At 32.8% G+C, this 21,325-nt stretch overlaps 1 long non-coding RNA gene across 2 annotated transcripts; it reads right to left on the reverse strand.

Annotated features, from left to right (window-relative positions):
- Positions 1 to 1,353: 1,353 nt before the first annotated feature.
- On the reverse strand, positions 1,354 to 5,987 carry LOC134243270 (uncharacterized). 2 transcript variants are annotated; one of them, XR_009987003.1, is made up of 4 exons: positions 5,920 to 5,987; positions 2,204 to 2,395; positions 1,850 to 2,066; positions 1,354 to 1,618 (listed from the first exon to the last, which is right to left on the reverse strand). It is a non-coding gene; the product is annotated as an uncharacterized LOC134243270 (long non-coding RNA). The 2 variants fall into 2 exon arrangements; XR_009987002.1 differs by lacking the exon at positions 5,920 to 5,987 and adding an exon at positions 5,583 to 5,633 and having other exon boundaries at positions 1,354 to 2,066.
- Positions 5,988 to 21,325: the final 15,338 nt, after the last annotated feature.

Consider the following 21,325-nt stretch of genomic DNA (forward strand, 5'->3'; position numbering starts at 1 on the left):
TATATAGATAAAAGATAACATTAACCCCACAAAGTGTTAGAAAAGAACCACAATATGTTCTGATAGAAAATATTAGACATCTTAGTAACCTCAGAGTGTTAAACAAACAACCCGCTGTATTCTCATGTAACAGATACCAGTAACCATATGAATTTAAGTGTTTGAAAACCCCAGTATGTTCAAATATCAAAAAACTCTACCAGGGACTGGTAATAAAAGAACAAGAACCCCCACTATGTTCAATCGCAACTTCTCGAGCCTTTCTGACTAGCTGACAAATGACCTCGAATCTATTAGTTAGACGCCATGGCAACAACCCCCCCCCCCCTTTTCATGATCTTCGAAATAAATGCATGAAGACCTTTTATCTGTGGAATATGGAGTTTAATTTTATTCAATGCTATGATATTACATAAAACTTACTATAAAAGGGACTTCTTACTTCCTCTATCCTATATTTGAAAAAAACAAGAAAAGCATAACCTTTAACATCAGGTGATGTTAATACATTCGAGGTTGTTTTTCCGAACTCTGACGGAAAGACCCTGAGTGAGATGATGCAATTGCCAGTACGTCATATCCTTTCTTTTTACTATTAAAAATACCAAACTATACTCATAATACTTTTTCCTATTTTGATAACATACTTGAAAATTTGTTTTAAATATTTTTCAAACTATTTTTAATTGGATAATCTCTTTATCTTAACTGCTTATTTCTAATGAGAATTTTCCCTTTGAATCTGCTGATGCATGAATTTGAAGTGTACATTATGCATCAAAAGCATACATAATTTCTTTGTAAATTAATAATAATAAATAAAAGAGATGATCCTGATTTTTAAAAAAAAAATTTAATCAAACTTTTCAGTTACTCGACAAGATGAACACAGATAAGAAACATGTCAATAAATGTAGAACACAGAAAAAAACCCTCAAAATTTGAGACAATCTTCATAAATGTAAAAAAAAAACAAGTATATAGTGAGTTGTCAAATAACTCTAAAACTTGCATGGTGTTGCTACTTATTTTAAACAAAATATATTAATTTAAATGAAGTTTTAAGAAAAAATGTGTAGTCTAATATCTCATCATTTTGCATTTTAAAATTGATATTTAAACAAAAATAACGATGTACATCCTTTTGGAAAATATACTCAAACTTAGAGCTGCACCCCCACTCCCATCCCCTAAAATAAAATGAAAAAAAACAACAACATGCAATTGATTTACAATTTTCAAAAAAAATAAAAATCAACCAACATAAATAAACATTTCAGTTTAATAATTATTTCTCACATTTAAAATGAGATCGCTAATTAAAAAAGACAAAAACTATGACTGTTACTTAATGTATAGAAATTCACCATGACGAATGCAATGTTCATAAAAGATCCTTTTGTCTTAAAGCTGAACAGTACTCATAAACATAAGTAATCAGAGATTACATAGCTCAATTCAAAAAATGATTACTTCAAGTAAGAAACGGTCTCACATTTAACTAATAATCAAGAAGTTAATTTAAGGTTTGCAGTAACTTGAGAATAGACATCCAAATACTTGAAACTAGTTGCCCATCAAGAAAATCACTCTCTACCATCGGCTCATACATTCACCTCTGTCGTTGGCTCGCGTATACACAGTTTTAAACACGAGAAATATTGCGTTTGTTTTAATTCATTACAATTCAATTTCTATGTTTATGTCTGAATTTTGAGATAGATATTTACTAAATCAATCCAGAACTATTGATTTGAATTGAAACAATTCTTCAAATATCAAGTTTTATACGTTATGTCAAAAATCTTGACGTGAGCCCATTGCAGAGGTGTCTGAGAGAGGAACGAACGACAACTCTGCATGGGAGATTGCAAGAAAATGTCATTCAATCCACGACCCCTGAAAATGTTATCTTTTTAAGATCAACTATCAAAAATCGATTCATCTTCTTTTTCTGAAAAGTAAGTCAGGTCCTAAATGTCGCCGTCTGGAGCAGACAATGGCAAGAATGAATCGGGATTGTGCTTGTTCTTCTGAAAAGCCTTTCATTCATACTTCATGTATACCTGTCAAAAAAAAATACAGTAAAATATATTTCTAAATGATAATGTTCAATTTAATTTTTTTTTACAGGTTATGTTTTAATTTATTGTAAAAAAATATTGTTGTCTTGATTTTATGGGCACTTATAACATGTACTAACCATCAATCTGGATGTCTTTGATAGTTGCTTTCCTTAAATTTGTGAACTATATTCAGATCACAAATTGTGTGTTCAAGTCATAGGTTTGTTCTTTCAACTTTATGAATGTCCGACGCCTGCTGGTGTTGCTGCAAAAATAGAGCGGCCTAGATCATCAAAGTTCCACTGATGTTCACTTTCAGTATCTGAACTCTACAAAGGAATACAGAAGCAAATGTTTATTTATATCACATACAAAAATTCCGAGTTACTAATTAAAATTCATCGAAATTTATTTAAAGCATAGTTGTAATGTACTGTGAACTACTTTCTTATATTGGTAAAAGGTGAAAAAGTACAGTCAAACTTGTTTTAAGCTTTGGGAAGTCCAGAAACTAGCCACTTAAGACAGGTGGCCTCTTATTCCAGTTTGCCCAAGAAGTAGCCAGTCAGTCAATAAATAAACAGCAATAACCACTACAGTTGATTTAATTAAACATGTCAATTTCACAAAACCTTTGTATGTGTGTATATATATATTAATCCATGCCTATTTAAAAAATATGAAATTAAAGAATTCCAAATTAGATTTTTAAGGTTTTGTTCATAAGTGTTCAGAGTTCCAGAAACGCACCGGTCCACCGGGGATCCCCGGTGAACTTTGAATGGGACCGGTAAAATCTTAATTTTATTGGTCAAAATGTCCGATATTTTTTTTTTTTTTTTTACAGACTGTATAACCTTTGCATATAATCTTAACAAAATCATTTAATTCAATTGTCCTGACAATAAACAAATGCAAAACTAAAGGAATGAAAAAAAAAACGTCAGGGCATCGCCAGATCTTGTTTAAATAAAATGTAGACGTTGATTGTCTACTATAAAAAGCTACATATTAAAATAATAATTTCCATAAGTCTGGGAGGAAAAACAGTTTTAAAAACCCTGTCAACAAATATTTTCAATGATAAATATATGCACTCTGTAGTTCTGACAGTAAAAAAAATGTGACAATCTACTTTCGTTTTGAAGGACGAATTTGCAGGGTTGCAAGAGTGCCTGCTATTTCTGCTTGATTACAGACAATTTGTTACCATTTATTATTTTCTCTATAATTTAATCTATTAGCATGATAATATTATACCAACTTCTGGATTTTTTTAAATGTATTTGATAGCATTTAAAATACAAGCGCGTTTTTCCCCTTTTCTAAAAATAGCGGATTGACTTGAATGTAGTAAAACGACAACAAATTCACTTAAAATCATTTTCATGATAAATTTGCATATCTTTATATCATTAGTACATATTTTTAACTGTATGGAGGTTGTATAATAAATTTTAACTAGTCAGAAATATCGGACGTTTTACCAGGCTTTTTAAAACGAGTTTGATATTTTACGTAATATTTTTCCTGGCACATAAAATACAAAAATCCAATAGAAAAAAGCCTGGAAAACAACATATTTTCCAAACAATCAACCAAGAGTTGTCGTGTTGCAGATTTTATTTTTAAAAACATTTTTAAAATCTGTCAGAAAGGACATAATAAATTTATACATGAATTAAGCGTTGGTCATCACACGCCTTCGGCGACGTCAAATCCTGCATACAAAGGCCATATACAAAATATTTCAATAATTTTTTTTTTTAAATCTGCCATCTTTTTATTTACACATATCATTTATTATATCGTTACAATTTCCAATCCTATAATATGTTAAATTTACATACAAAAAATTAATGTCCGGTAAATTTTACAACTGTCCGGTGAATTTTGAATATTTACAAGACAATTGTCCGACATATTTTTGACTAGTTTCGGGAACTCTGAGTGTTCCTTTGTAACATTCAAATCATTCAAGAAGAAATACATGTGCCTTACTACTATCTAGTATCTATTTTTTAAATAAGAAAAAATATAAAAGCTTTAATTAAAAGACAGTTTAATGGTGAATTAAATAAAGTATAAAAATTTATTTCAGTAAGTGTCAATAAAATTCATTTAAAAACTTCACTATAATATGTTCAGGTAATGATCAGCAGTGTAACCCCCCCCCCCCCTTTCAATTAATCCTCGATCAACTACTTTGCTGAAGTTTTTAAAGTCTGGTAATTTTTTAATATTATTTTTATAAAGCTGTCAGAATTTCTATCTAACATACAGACACACACAAAAAATTATTCAATTGACCAAAGATTTGTATTAACGCAGTTTAAAATCATTCTACTACAACACAGGTGTCAAGTGCACCAGAGCGTAACTAATCCCTATCGATCGTCTCCTGATGGTGAAATTCACGAGATAATCATGCTATACAAATCATTTGTTTTGACAAGAGTTGCAATTAGAGCTTCAACACGGAATCAAAATCTAACAGGTGTGAAAATACTGATAGACCTGTATTAGCTAAGTTACATACTCTCACTGTAAATATTCAAAGTAATGATGAATTAAGATTGGAAATTACAAAATGAAGCTTTAAGCTTGAATTTCTTTAAGTTTAGCTATAGAAAAACTATTAATTGTGATTTAATTCTTTTAAATTTTCAATGGTCGATCTTGAAAAATAAGTACAAATTGATCTTACAGGACAATTATATTTTTTCCATTAACACAAAGAGAGTTATATAAACGTATATAAAGGTAATTTGTTTAATTTCTTTAATAGGTGAATTTTTTTATCCGGCACATAATTACACAAGCGACTGTGTAAGCAATGTGACATATTGGGTATTTTAACAACTGATTAAAATGTCCTACACTCATTTATAAACATTGATTGTCATTTATCAAATTGATATACCACTAAATTTTACAACCTAATTATACAACCCCATGTTGATTCCTTGGAAGCCTACTTGCTGCGAAAATTTATTGCAGTGACATTAATTCCATTTTTCCAATCTGATTTTTTCTCTATAGATTAAGGTACGATTTCAAGTACATGTAAACAAATGTGTGAAGAGTAGATAAACAATCGGTACGTATCTAGAATGAATTGAGAGAGAGAGAGAGAGAGAGAGAGAGAGAGAGAGCAATTATACTACGAAACAGGATAAAATTAAAGCCAAAAATATTCAATTTGAAAAAAATTTAAACACGGATGATTTAAAAATTAATCGGAAGGGGCGGAAGAGGCGTGAAAAATCCAGAGATTTTGTCTCCCATCGGAAGAATCACATGTATTTATGTTATGAGATATCTGCATGTAATTACCATTGATATAGAGAAAATTCGAATTAAGAAAAAAAACACGATCGTATTTTGAAGTAAATAAGCCAAGTAGTACTCCAACACGGATTAAATTATGGAGATTTATTGACAGTATGGAGCATGTTATATGGAAAATTTAAATGGTTTGGATTTTTGTTGCAAAAAACGAGTGAAAATACGTACCAGGTGTGCTTTGCATGTATTGCACGTGTATAAATAATATTATCTTTTTTAACTGACCAATGGGGCGACCCTCTTGCAGAAAACCACTAGCCCGACCCCCGGGTATCGGTCGATTTTCATTGCAGACCTCTGATTAAAAAAAGAACTATCAGTGCATTCAATCATTATAATTTTTTTCACAAAAGCCCGTTTTCAATCGGTATGTGTTTATGTGGACTACAAGTGTCCTTTCCTTGACTTTAAATAAATTCTACAACTGCATAATCTACGTATGAATCATATCAAACAACTTACAAAGCTTTTTTTCAATGTGGTGCAACAAAATAGTAAGACTTACTGCATTTGCTTTTTGTGTTTCCGAATTTCCTCACTGCTAATACAAAATGTCCACACAGCTACTTCCGTATTTTGCGCATGCGCAGTTAGTTTTAAATATATGCGCATGCTCAGGTATTCGGAACTCCTCGATTCAATTACCGAACTCCTCTAAACAGCAGATTTCTGAATGTCTGAGCGTTTTGGGCTAAGGACATGTCCAAAATTTGGACAAAGTCTTTGTGAGGTTAAATCTAATTTTAGGTTTTTCGACCTCATAGAGTAATTTTGAACGTAATTAGACCTCTTCATTATGGGGTTAACCCCACAGTACCCAAAAAACCCCACACTGCTGGAAAATACGTTAATTTTACCCCACAATGTACCTCTCGTAAGAACAGACGGACAGACGGACATGGTGATTCCAATATACCCCCCCTAAACTTCGTTTGCGGGGGGTATAAAAAGTATATGGAACAACTATTTTTTTCATCATAGGATACCTGTGACCTATTTAAAGTACAATATAGGGTTCTAAACCCCTAGTTTTGAATTTTCTCCTTTGATTAATCATGTTTATGACAATAGTGTTTTACATGATGTCTTGTAAATCAAATGTCTATTTCCAATGATATTCTGTATTTAGAGAAGCAATAAACACTCCTACTAAACCCATACTGGAGATTTGATTGTAATGTTGATGCTGCAATGCAATGCTTAAACAAAGATGAACGCAACAAAGTTATAACGTTGCTACCAACCAGAGCTATTCAACTGAAGGTTGCAACTGCATTTGGTATACATCAATCGGCTTTGCAGCTGATAAACATCAGCTAGGAAGACGGATGACAGACCAAGAACAGGCCATCCGCGGGTCACCGCACCCAGACATGACCGTCAGATCCCCCCTCTGCACCTGCATAATTGATTCAGAACTGCTGTACTAACTGCTGAAATCAGCATAAAGTGCACAAATTGTTTGCTATAGAGACTGAGAGGAGTTGGTATTTGTGCACAACGTCCATACATTGGAAATCCACTAGCGCTGCGATGTCGCAATTAACAGGGCTCTCACACCACTATTTGGGACTGGGGCCGGGCCATTCAAATTGGGAAAATTATTGTCATTTTGGGAAAAGTTGGATAACCAAAATTCATTTTAAAAAATCCTCAAATTTTGCTTTTCTAGCATTTTGTCATCAATTTATCTCTGGTTTTGAATAAACAGTTGAACAGAAGAAACATGCATGGGTACGTAAGCTATTTATGAAAGTACATTTAATAGCTTTGTCATTACTATCTTTGAGTTTTGGTATTACGGTTATATGTCTTTCTGAGGGACAGTCGCTAGTCACATAATCCCGAATTTCCTTGATCACATGGACAACTTTGCTTACCAATACAGCGCTAGACTGAACATGCTGAAACGTGGGTATGTTTCTAGGTGCAGCTTACTAATGTTTAAATAAAATGTCTATTTTTGAAACCACAATGAAGTTTTTTATCAAACAACATGACAAGATACTCTGCACTCATAGTTGGTACACATTTTTGTAAAAACAATAATCTGGTTCCCCGAACCAGTTTACGAATACATTTGACGCGAAATAATAAAATAGTAGTACAGTTTCACTTTCATCTGCAAGTGTGTTTGGGTTTTTTTTTTTGCGACTTTAAAAGTTTCATGGACTTTTATTTTTTAATTAATATTTTGCTAGGAAATTGGGAAATTTACACCTTTTTGGGGGAAAAAAGGTACCTTTTTTGCATTGGGAACGGGGCCGAATATCAGCCCCAGATTTAGAGAATCAAGAGCCCTGTCAAAGGACATATGGATTGTTTAAGAGCTTAAGATGGAATGCCCCTAGAATTTGGACGTGATGTCAATGACATCATTTACTTAACTTTCAATTTGGAACATATAGGACAATCATGTTAATTTTTATCACAACACACTCTAAAATCACTTTTAAAAATAAAGTTTAAACTGAAAACTTTGATTATCATGTTTTTAATCTGAATTTTTTTGTTGAGTATATATATCATAATAGTTTCAAAGTATAGCCTTACTTATTTCATATGCTTTTAATATTCTCATACGTAACAAAATTATCTTCAAATGGTCAAATCACAATATGTGACACATGCTTTAGGGGGGATACTACATGAGCTTTGACTGACCACGTGTTGCCGTGGACTAAAAATGCTACACTGGAAAACAACAATCATTCAATAGTGTTATCGGGGTATTGTTGGATTCCAATTTTTATATGCAGAGTAGTTATGATTTCATTCAAATCATTGAACATCCAATCAATGAATGATGATATGGTTGTCAATTTGTGAAATTTTTACCACAGTCGATCAAGCAAAGTGATATGCTGTTATTGGAATGATAGTACCTTAATTGTTGAACTCTTCATTGCAGCTGACGCACAGATGATGAATTAGAATTTACACATACTTGGCAACCAAGAGGTCGCAAGTATGAATCTACCCATTTTAATCATGTTAATTCCAAGCCACATATTCCATATTTTTTTAGGTGCTTCAAATAATAATCATCAAAATAGTGATCAAAAAGTTTGCAAACTTAAATTGAATAACTTTCATAAAACAAATAAAATTAGGTTTTAGTGTTCATTATTTTTTAAAGTAGCCCTTGTTGATTTTACTACATATCTGCCACCATTCTGACCATGCGCCAATCACATGATCCAGGCAGTCACGTGACATGCTCCAAAGTATTCTGTTCATAGAAGCTATACCGATAATATTGTTCTGTGTCTTATATTTCTTAGCATGCAAGTAAATTCTTATAACAAGATCAGTCCATATGTCAGAAATGAACAAATCTCGGAAATAGGATGGTTGGATAAGAATATCTTTTCCAAGAAAGAGCATGGTGAGTGGTGACCATCACAACCTGGGCTACAAAACAAACATAATTTTTAAACGCCACCATCCCTTCACTAAAACAGTCAATCTAATTTATGATTGAGTACTGTCTTCATTAACCTTGTACAAATTATAATAAGATACCTTAAAGGAATTTCCAAGTTATTTGTTAAACTTTACAGCCGTTCCTTCCTTGAGTAAGACTGTAACAACCATTTTTTGTCACGGGTCATATCGAATTGACATCATTTTCACATTGTGACATCACAATGATGGAGAAAATCATTACTTTTTACGTGTTATCTATAGAACATGTGCATGACTATAGGTGTGCCAAATTTCATTCTGATCTGAATTGTGGTTTTGTAAATATAGAAATAGTTCGCCAACTTTTTGATCACCCCTGGTATCATGGTACAGTATCAAACGTGGTGCTGAGTTTGATTCCTATAACAGCTTTCACCTCTTGTTAAGCTCTTGTAACCTCACTGAGTTGCCAAGTTTAGGTCTAAATTTGAAGCCCTTCAGTGGCATGCGATGACTTTCTATGTTAGTAAAAAATTCTTGAATGGACGTTAAACAGCACACAATTAATCAATCTCTTCCTTTTACAGACTCTCAAGACTTTGCATGTAATTAGAGTGTAAGTCTGAAGAGAGAAAATCTAAGAATTACTGCAAGAAAGCGATAAAATGATATTCTGACAGACAATCCCTTGTTTCACTTTCCATGTTCCCTCCGAATATACTTTCTGGTATGTAAGGAAATAATACAATATTTCTGTGAAACCTTGAACTTTTACACATGACCTAAGTGTCATAACACACTCTCAGGCAATACACATTACACTTCCCACCCCAAACCCCAATGTTGTACACAATCTTTAGAAAAACCAGAAGTCTCTGTCGAGACTGAAGCTCTACTGGTTTGTAATTATAGCAAAGGAAGAGAAAAGTACTTAAAAGCAGTTGGGAATTGAAACTTTTCAATAGCAATAAATAGAATAATAATCCTTGATTAAGTCTCTTTATGTTCTTAGTGTAGTCTACTTGCATGCCACATTATATTATAATCAGACTAAAACTATATTTAGAGTAGCATTTTGAAAGAATTTCACAGAAATTTCTATTTTTAGCAACCACGGCAACACCGTTCATCGAAATCAAAAACTGATATATAGAATTATGTATCTTAGTGTAGTCTACTTGTGTGCCAAGTTATATTGAAATCAGACTAAAACTGTAGGAGGAGTAGCATTTTGAAAGAATTTCACAGAAATTTCTATTTTTAGTAACCACGGCAACACCGTTCATCAAAATCAAAAACCGATACACAGAATTATGTATCTTAGTGTAATCTACTTGTGTGCCAAGTTATATTGAAATCAGACCAAAACTGTAGGAGGAGTAGCATTTTGAAAGAATTTCACAGAAATTTATGTTTTTAGTAACCATGGCAACACTGTTCAACGAAATCAAAAACGGATATACAGAATAATGTATTTTAGTGTAGTCTACTTGTGTGCCAAGTTATATTGAAATCAGACCAAAACTGTAGGAGGAGTAGCATTTTGAAAGAATTTCACAGAAATTTATGTTTTTAGTAACCATGGCAACACTGTTCAACGAAATCAAAAACAGATATACAGAATTATGTATCTTAGTGTAGTCTACTTGTGTGCCAAGTTATATTGAAATCAGACCAAAACTGTAGGAGGAGTAGCATTTTGAAAGAATTTCACAGAAATTTATATTTTTAGTAACCACGGCAACACCGTTCATCGAAATCAAAAACTGATACATAGAATTATGTATCTTAGTGAAGTCTACTTGTGTGCCAAGTTATACTGAAATCAGACTAAAACTGTAGGAGGAGTAGCATTTTGAAAAATTGTTTACAGACAGACAGACAGACGGACAGCTAGACAGACGGACGGACAGACAGGCGACGGACGCATTACTATCACATAAGCTCTTCTGGTCTCTGACCAGTAGAGCTAAAAAGAGCTTCCAATGCTTCTCTGTTACATGGCCAACATTATTGCTTAAAGCTGAACAAGACTCATAAATAGGCATGCGCAATATTCGATATCATTATCTACAATACATCAACACCAAGGTATACGCTTTGCATTTGTTACAGTCCTGACTGCTTTATTGTCATGGGTATCGATGTTGTATGGCAACCCATGTTCGTGCTGGTTTATCTTGCATTATTCTTTGTTTACATTTAATTGCGGCCGCACTGACCTTGGTCCGAAAAATCTGACGTTTTCCTGGCTTTTTTACGATTTTGATATTTTACATGCCAAGAATGTAAAATATTAAAGTCGTAAAAAAGTAAGGAAAACGTCAGATTTTTCGGACTACAGTGACCTATGCGATTGTTGAAAGTGTCTTCGGTTTATTACTTTCCTTCATTGGAAGAAGTACACTGCAGTCACTTGTTGTTGCTACTGGGTATTGTATAGCATATTACGTCCATTATCACCGGTGACGATTAATTACACTGCACAGTGACTAATTGACCGGCTCTATTCATAGTTGCCTGCAGATATAGCGAGAGCTCAAACAAATATGGCGGACAAATTCTTTTTACCAATCGATTTCAGCTTTAAATAGGAAGATGGACAAATTAATCTTCCTTTTGATACATATGTTTCCCAATTACTCTAACCGATCAAAGTGTAAAATCTCTAACCGATCAAAGTGTAAAATAGAATGTCTAATGGTCAGGTGATTACTTTAGGGTCCCTCCATCTTAAAGAAAGACTGAAATACTTACATCTGTAAGTAAAATTACCTCTGTCATATTCATCGTTGTGGTGGCCAATTCTAAAATGTTTTTCCTTTTCATGGCAGACATCCATCCATTTTAATGTTGCTGTTTCAATCACAAGGACAGATATGATGAGCTTCAAGAACCTTCTGCGACATATTCTCCCTCTTACACATCTCTGCAAATAACAAATTTTACTCATTTATCTGTGTGTCGAGAATCATATGATCAGTCATATTAATAGCACATATATGGTATTTATCTACAGTAACACCTCATTATATCAAACTCAGGGGGTCATTATAAAAACCCTAGAGATATCCAAATAATTCGAGATATCAGGGTTGGGACTTCTACCTCGCAGTACAGTATGGTATTCATTATTGATCTTCAAGATATACTGAAGCTCACCAGTATTTTGGCACCTTATTTTAAACAACATATACTAGAACTTGGATCTCCTAATCAACGATACTTGATAGACATTTTTAATACAATTTGTAACCTTTACTTCACCATTATTGCACTGTGAAGTTCTTTCTGTTGTAAGTATGCTTGTCTTTTTTTCCTAATTCAACAAATGATACAAGTTCAAACAACGCTTTTTTAAAAATAAATTTATAGGTATGAAAATCAAATGCAGATTTGCTTACCAGAAAATTATGTACAATGTAGACATGTTAATGCCTTGGACTAGCATACCAGAGGTCCGAGGTTCAAATCTACTCCAAGGCATGAACATGCCTCTGGGACATTAACATCCCGTAACAAAAAATTTTCTGATTCATTGTTTCATAATACTTATTTCTCATAAACACAACAAAATTTTAAACATTTTAATAAATTAAAAAAAAGGCCCATGGGCCACATCGCTCACCTGAGTAGCTTTGACCAATTACTATTCTTTACCAGATTTTCTCGTAGTAATACATCTTGTGACCCCACCCTACTCCAAGGGTCATAATTTGGACAATTTAAAATCTACACCAGGATGCTTTTGCATAAGTTTTTATTTCTATGTCTAACTTTGATTTCCTAATGTAGCCCCGCCCTAACCCCCAGGGGTCATGATTTGAACAATTTAGAATCTACATTATTCCAAAATGCTTCCACATAAGTTTCAGCTTTTCTGGCAAAGTGGTTCTTAAGAAGAAGATTATTTTAATTTTTTTCCTATACATTTCTATGTAAAACTTTGATTTCCTATGGTGGCACAGCGCTACCCCTAGGGGTCATAATTTGAGCAATTTAGAATCTACACTACCCCAGCATGCTCCCACATAAGTTTTAGCTTTCCTGGCCCAGTGGTTCTTGAGAAGAAAATTTTTAAAGATTTTCCCCATATATTTCTATAAAAAAAAACTTAGTTTCCCTATTGTGGCCCGCCCTTCCCCCAGGTGTCGTGATTTTTACAATTAAGAATCTACACTATCCCAGAATGCTTCCCCATAAGTTTAAGCTTTTTTAAGTGGTTCTTGAGAAAATTTTTAATGTCCCCCCCCCTCCTTATTTTTGTCTTTTTTTTGTTAATTCCCCTTGTAAAGGGACTTGGCCCTTTATTTTGATAATTAAAACTCCCCTTCACCCAAGGATGCTTTGTACCAAGTTTGAATAAAATTGGCCCAGTGGTTCTTGAGAAGAAGTCGAAAATGTCTAACTGACAGTTAGGCATACAGGCGGACGGACACCTAGATGAACGGATGACGGACAAAGTGATCAGATAAGCTCAGGGCTCAGGTGAGCTAAAAATAACTATGCGTTTTACTGAAACAATTTTCTTTGAACTATATTTACACTTAATTCATTTTGATTATTAAGGCCAGAATTTTTTTTATTTTTAGGTTTACGAACATCAAAATGAAAAAGTCCCGTAGGAGGAGGAAATAAAATTATTTTTTTGATAAATTATCGACTTTGTACATTCATTTTTGGTTCTTTTTTGATGCTCTCCTATCAGACTCCTAGCCATTGGACTCATAATGTTTACAAAGGGGGGAATAGAACCTTTAAATGCTTATTTCATTGTGCGCAATTCCACTCCACTCCATGGATTTAAACACGACCAATTTTGTCCCCAATTTGGTTAATAAAATTCGTTACCGATATGGTAGATTGTCTACCAAACGGGGGATAAAGTACCATTTGGTAGGTAGCTGCAGATCTGTACTCTCCGAAAATATATATATATTGATAGACCGGAGAGCTACAGAGCCACCCATTGAAAACACTGTAAATTTATTGCGCACAAAAAATGCGCTCGGTTCTCGATTTATTTCTCCATGTTATTAAAACTGTAATCTCAAAATATTACTAACCGTGTGTTCCTAACATATTCTTTGACTCTTTCCACAACAAAACATTCCTCACAACTGTTGTTAATAGTCCTCCTGGCCCTGATATTGCAATCATCGAACATTTCGCTTATTTATACTGCCATTTTGGTGTCGAAGATAATTCGGTCCAATATGCTTCGTTCAGATGTCAACTACGAGAGAACTTGAGAGAGGAGAGGGGAATTTTTTTAAATCTTCCATTTTTTGCAAAAATAAAGGTAAGAATTTGGAAGAATTAATCAAAAATCGAGCGCGCTTTTTTGTGCGCAATAAATATACAGTTTTTTCAATGGATGGCACTGTAGCTCTCCAGTCTGTCAAAATATATATTTTCGGAGAGCTACAGATCTGCAGCTATTTGGTAGGCTGTGCCCAACCACAGGGGCATCTTACCCACTCTGTTCTCTACTTCACATATAAAAATACACAAGGGAAGAATCGAAAGTAGAACACGATTTTTAAACTAAGTCAAAAAACAACTTACTTGAGAAAAGTTACACAAATCCTGACATTAACTAGCGCAAAAGATGTCCTAGTACTTATACAGGCTAAAATATTCCAAATATATCCATCGAAAATAGCTTTTATCTACGAAAATCCCAGCTTTCTGCACAGTTTGAAACTCTTCGCCCAAGAAAAGATAAATCACTCCGATGACAATAGGGTAGTACCCGAGGCCTTCAGATTGCACTCGGAAGGCCTCGGGTACTACCCTTTTGTCATCCGAGTGAGTTATCTTTTCTTGGGCGAAGAGTTTCAAACTGTGCAGAAAGCTGGGATTTTCGTTGGATAAAAGCTATTTTCGATGGATATATTTGGAATATTTTAGCTTGGATAAGTACTAGGACATCATTTGCGCCAGTTCATTTCAGGATTTGTGTAACTTTTCTCAAGTAAGTTGTTTTTTGACTTAGTTTAAAAATCGTGTGCTACTTTCGATTCTTCCCTTGTGTATTTTTATAGCGAGCGCAGCGTGCGTGGCGAAGCGACGCTCGCGAAGCGAGCTCAATAGACTAACGTGTAAGAGCAGAGGAAATTCGGATTGAAATCTGTACATTATCAGCCAAATTTCTCTGTGCAACATTCCCAGAATTCCTGCACTACCCAATGTCCTTTGCGCGAATATTGCCGAATAAATAAATAAATAATAACGTAAAGCATATATCAGACTTTCAGTTTGTAGAAATCTTTCAAAGAAACAAGAAATAACTCTGCAATGTTTTTCGACAAAAATTGCACTAGTTCTATAGTTTCAAACAGACGCACGGCTGTCTCCGTAAGCTCCGACGAGCTTTGTGACGTCGTATGACGTCACAGCTAGTCGAGATATCTCGTGTGGCTTGACGTTCGAAGTGGCTGATCTCAAGTGTTTTTGATGGTACAACTGCGCTCGCCCCAACGGTCACACCGTAAAACATATTATGTGAAGTAGTGAACAGAGTGGGTAAGATGCCCCTGTGGCCCAACCTGTATAAGCTATAGCAAAAATCTAAAAATTGTCTCTGGAAAAAGCTACCATGAGCAGTTTTAAACCTGTGGGAGGAAAATAATTTACAGAGATATACTTTGAATAGATATGGCAAGAAATTGGTAATTTCTTGCCATATATCCTCGAGGAACCTATTTCGGTGGTATTAGCAAACTACGTGATAAAATAATCTTGACGGGAAAGATTAAAATAAAATAAATGTGACTAACCTTCGAAGGACTCTTTATTTAATCAAATTATATCCATATTAGCTAATAAAAAAATGTATAATTTGTTTTTCTTGCGATTTCTTTTTTCCTTGTTGTTTACATAAGCAGAACTGTTGAGGTACCTAAATCGGTGGTATGGTACTTGTTAAAAGTTTTCACCCTAATAACACGAACCACGGGCATAAATTTATGAAGAACGAATATTAAATCGTATACATGAACAAAGCGATAAGTTACAATTTTATTAAAGTTTTATTTATTATTGTGACAGGGACATAAATAAATTCATCACCATATCTTATAACTTTAGTTGTGCAGCAAAACTGCAGGTGGATCCAGTAGTTACAAGTTTCAAAGATACACTGAGCCCACTTCACAAAAACAACTTATTTATTTAGTTTTTATTCATTTTTTGTATTCATTTATTTTACCAACATGAAACTATATAAACTTTTAATAACTTTCTTTAGATTTCTGAACTAATTTCCATGTATTTGTTTACTAACAATTTACCAACAAGATTTAAAAATATATACCCCCGGAATCAAAAACATATATAACAGATACTAACTTTTGGACATCATCTGTATTTCTATGTAATTATGCTAGCCACATGACAGTCACGTGACTTGAAAGCGCAGACGGTAAGCTGCGTCTACAGTATGTATTTCGTTTAATTATTTCTTTTAAATCTATATTTAGAAGTCAATTACATTTAGATATTTTTAGCATTAAGAAAATATGGTATTTTTTGTTGATATGACAATATCAGCAATTTACTTACACTTTTCTCTGACATTTCGGGTTTTTTTTCACAGAGTCGTAAGCTTCAGTGTTTACAAACACTACGCAAAAATCGATGATGTCAGATCTCGCACGGTAAGAAAACGCACGTGCCCAATGGGAAATACCACCGATTTAGGAACCCCACCGATTTAGGACCCTTGACGATATGACTTTGAATACGAATGGGACATACTAAAACAAGTCCCACGGGGAAAATAAGTCCCACATGAGTCCCACAGAAAAACAATGAGTCCCACCAGGATATATGACATTTTATTAATATTTAACAACATATCTTTATAGATTACCAATGTTTAGATATATTTTGAATAAAATTTTGTTAAAAAATGTTTTAGAAGCCGGTTACATCGATTAGTTACAAAAACAAAGAATGATAACTCCTATATCCTGATATAGCTCTATAGTATTTCCTAATCCCAACAATTATAATTACATTTTAGTATTTTTTGAAAACAAATATTAATAGATATTATAATTTTATTATTAAATTAATTATATTTTTAAAAATGCAAGAAGTTCATTTGAAGATGTTTTCTAATGATCGTGTATAAACAAAGCGCAATAACTCTTACATCTGCCTCGAGTATTAAAGTAACAAGCCATCCATATTTTAATTGTAAAGATTTTATGAAACTTTCACAATGTTCCAGGATTTATATGCCTTCTGTAGCAGTTTTAACAACAGGAAAAAAAAATACTACCAAAAACAGAATTTTCAATCAAATTTTATATAAATTTATTAATAACAATGTTACAAAATCAAAACTTGGGAAATTCAATGATTTTTTTCAATGCTAGTCTTATGTTTATCAAACATATGAGAAAGAGGTTTTTAATCAATATGTACAATGCACTAGCTCAATAATCTAAAGCCACTCTTTCTTTTGAAAATTACGACTATGCAATCCTAGGAAATTATACAGACCTACAAGTATTGTTTTATAGATCGATAAAGAAAGTGAACTAGCTATTTACTAATTCATAATAGATATGAAATTGGAAGTGATTTATAGCTGCCAACAGTGATATATACTAGTAATAGTAGTATTTTTTATGATATCTTAATTTTTTTAAAATTACGTTAAACTGTATGTTTTTCTTATAACAATTAAATGAGGAATCAAACTGCAAAAATAAAAAGTCCAGCTAAGATAGATGTGTTTACATCCCTTAAGGAGTTTATGTTGTGAAGTTTAGACTGCATTAGAGAATTTTCAGATGCATGGTCTTGTATTCAGGTATCCTGGAAATATATTTGATGAATATGATGAACTTGTGGAAAATAAATGTGTTCATCATTTAGTTATAACATCTGTTTTAATTCTGTTCAAGTCCTAAATTCTGTCGAAGATGGAAAGCACTTCTTATAATTATTAGACTGCAGTTTTAATTTGTTTATTTGTTTACATTGCAAATTACAATTCTTATAGTGCACAATGTCACTATAATAAATAATTACTTTTTGAATTCGCTGACATTCAATAATGCAATTGCAGGATTTCAGAACCTAAGTTATGGACTATAAACATGATAAAGTTTGGCTACTGAAGTCCGCGTATATACAATTTGTTTATTTAAAAAAAAAAAACTTTTCTTTCCGCTAGATCAGAATTAAATTCAACTTCTAAATTTTTAATTTTATTTTTGTACATATAATTCATGGTGAAAATCAAATCAGTATAAAATTCCAAGTTTATCAAATAAGATATTTCTTTTTTGAAAAGTTCCACATCCAGAGTATCACTGGCTTTAATCAGAGACATATAAAACCATGGTTTTATATGTCTCTGCTTTAGTAATCTAAATTTTTATCTTTAATTACATGATGGATAATGAACACATTTTTTAATAACGAAATGGATAGATAACAGCTACACTCTGCATTGTATTTGTTCTACAAATTAATTTTAAAAAAATCTTCAATGGTTGTGCCTTTAATACTTTTATTTTGAATTTTTTCATACAATTCAAGAATTTACAATACAGTTTATGCTGACTAAGTCTATTTTAAATCACAATTCTTTATTAATTTAATTTTCAAAGAATGTTTTTATTTATGAAATCAAATATAAAAAAATTTGATTAATGATTTCATTATCATGACCTTATCATGACCTTATTTGTCATACATAATAGGAGCTGAAATTTCAATAATTCTACATTAAATTAAATATTTTATTTGAATTCAAAATGGTATAACCTAGCCCCAGCCTTGTTCAAAAGTTATTGTAATAGGTATACAAACAACAATGGGATTGAAAGGTGTGAATAACATCCCCCAGGTGTTGTATACAGGTATATCAGGGACGTATCTCTACAGGACTCTGTGTATATACACAATAAACATGGGTGTCAGGAAAACTTACCAAGTTGCAGTTAAAAATACATAAAACCACAGTAAAACTTTTTCAGTTTGTAAGAAACAAAGTAATAATATACTAGAATAAAATAAAACATACTTTTAATTGTATAAATAGCGTTAATATACGTTGGAAGAATATTTTCAAACGAAACTTAAAAATTCAAGTAAAACTGAAGAACAAATTAAATTCAGAAATAACATCATATTAATTTAACTTCCTTAATATAAAAATATTGTTACAAATATCTATTTTTTTTTTAGAAAGATAGTTAGCTTTCAGCAGTAATCAAGCATTGTCAACATAGTTCTTGGCCATCGTTTACATTTAAACAGAGTTATCGTTCTTGACTGTGGTCTGAAATCTTCAATCGTCTATTAAACACACTAAAAACATTTTATAAAAACTTTTTTTTGATATATTATCATATAAATATAATATTCTTTTAAAATAACCCTTTATTATATGTATTTATTGGCCCTTTTGCTGTGGGACTCACGTAGGACTCATGTGGGACTTATTTTCTCCGTGGGACTTGTTTTAGTATCAGCGATACGAATACATAATCATCTCACCAACATGTGTCATTGTGCAACATAGTCATCAGCATTTTATTTGTCCTCTGAACAGGTGAAACGTTTTGAATGGCACTCCTATCGATAAATCTTACACTAAACCTAGCTCTGCTACACTGTATGGTGGATCAATGGACTTTGCAGCCAGATCTACCTTTTTTTACCGCCAATGTCCATACGCCACGGCCATGGCAAAAAATCACAACCGGAATTTAATATTTGAAAGTAACAGCTAAAACTTCGACGTCAATGGACCTCAAAGTTCCGGAATAATCACATGGATGGAACTTAAAATTCCGGGTTGTCTTAATAACGCTTTACACTATTTAATTTTTTCCTCAATATTGTCCAAAAAGTCAAACTTCTTTCGTTTACCGTTCACTAGTCCATAAACACTTCCATTAAAGTACCACGCATTGTCTATTTTTGGGTGGTCTTTTAATCGGTTTATGAGGATCCCATTCAGTCTCGTCACATCCTCTGTCAGCCAGGTCTTCCCATTTGTTTAATATTTGATCTCTTGCGCATTAGGTTCGCTTTTGCTACGTTGTTCTTTAATTTAACCAGGATTGGCCTTGGTTCGTCTGCTTTTCCCGGAATTCTGTGAATTGCTATATGTCCTTCTCCTGAATTCCAACCCCGCACCCATTCATTATGTGCAAATTAAAATATATAATTAGAAAAAAAATTCTAATTGAAGCCCGTTGAAAGGAAAATAGAGATATCATAAAATAGAATATAAATATACTTAAACGGAAGAAAAAAAAATAAAATTAGCTACATCTTTGACAACATGTCTACTTTCTGTGTCTGCAAAAGTAAGATAATAGGCGGAAATTTTTAAGGATCCCTCTTTAGGGAAAAATACATACATTGTAACTAAACTCGCTAAAAAAAAGAATAGGGGTCAAAATTTTTCCACTGATATGACTCATACACCTTTCTACTAAGTTGCTGTTAGTCATCTGAGCTAATTATCATTTAATACTAATAATAATAAGGCAAATTATTTCAAAGTTAAAAATAATAAAAACATACCTTTATATTGTAATTATCATTGGATGTTTGTTTTAAATGGTTTTCTATCTTCTTTTTACCAGTGCCAATTAATTTTTCCGGTATCTCTTTGGAAAAAAAATGTCTGGTACAGGGTGTATTCTCATTGTTGTCAGGGAATAAATATATCATGAAGCAAAATAGAATTTAAATAAAAAGTAAATGTTCGGGCATTCTGTCCACGGTACATAGTTCCAAAACATCCATGGGTTTGCTGTTTCACCAGAAAACAATTATGAAAAAATAATAAAGAAAGAAAGAAATACCTCAAAATTAAGTTTCTGGCATTCACTGATTGGAATTTGGGTGTGTTCCCGTTTTGCACACATTTGATAATCATAGACGTCGGAACCGGGGGGGGGGGAGGGGGGGCTAGGGGGCACCACACTTTTTTGCAAATATATACAAAACATATGATTAAAAATTAAGGGCTACCCTTTTCTTTTAATTTAGCCCCCCCCTTTCCGCTGCATTTCATTTCCGGAAATATGCATAGCATTACCGACATTTTTTTTATTTCATTTCCGACATATTTTGTTTTCATTTCCGACATAATTTTCTTTTCATTTCCGGAATTTACCTGTGCGGCAATTCAATGTTTTCTAAGTAAAAGAAAATTGAATTTTAAAAGTATTTATACCAAAATGTCAATAAAGAAAAAAACCCATCTATACCGTTAATACATATATGCATACATGTAGCACTAAAGTCTAGGTAAAAGTGTTCAATAAGCATAAAACTTTTTCACCACATTGGACTAAATAAAATTTCAGTGACAGCACCATACTTATGTCCAAGTCAATGATAGATTCATAAAATCGGATTTCAATGACTTATTTAATCCTTTAAAGTTTTCATAAGTAAAGTTATCAAATCTGTTAATATAGGTACGGCATATATATGTATTGGAAAAATGTCCGAAA

The sequence above is a fragment of the Saccostrea cucullata genome, unplaced genomic scaffold (genome assembly GCF_032062105.1).
Source record: "Saccostrea cucullata isolate Sc308-1 unplaced genomic scaffold, CSIRO_AGI_Scuc_v1 ctg6095, whole genome shotgun sequence".
In the NCBI taxonomy this organism is placed as follows: domain Eukaryota; kingdom Metazoa; phylum Mollusca; class Bivalvia; order Ostreida; family Ostreidae; genus Saccostrea; species Saccostrea cuccullata.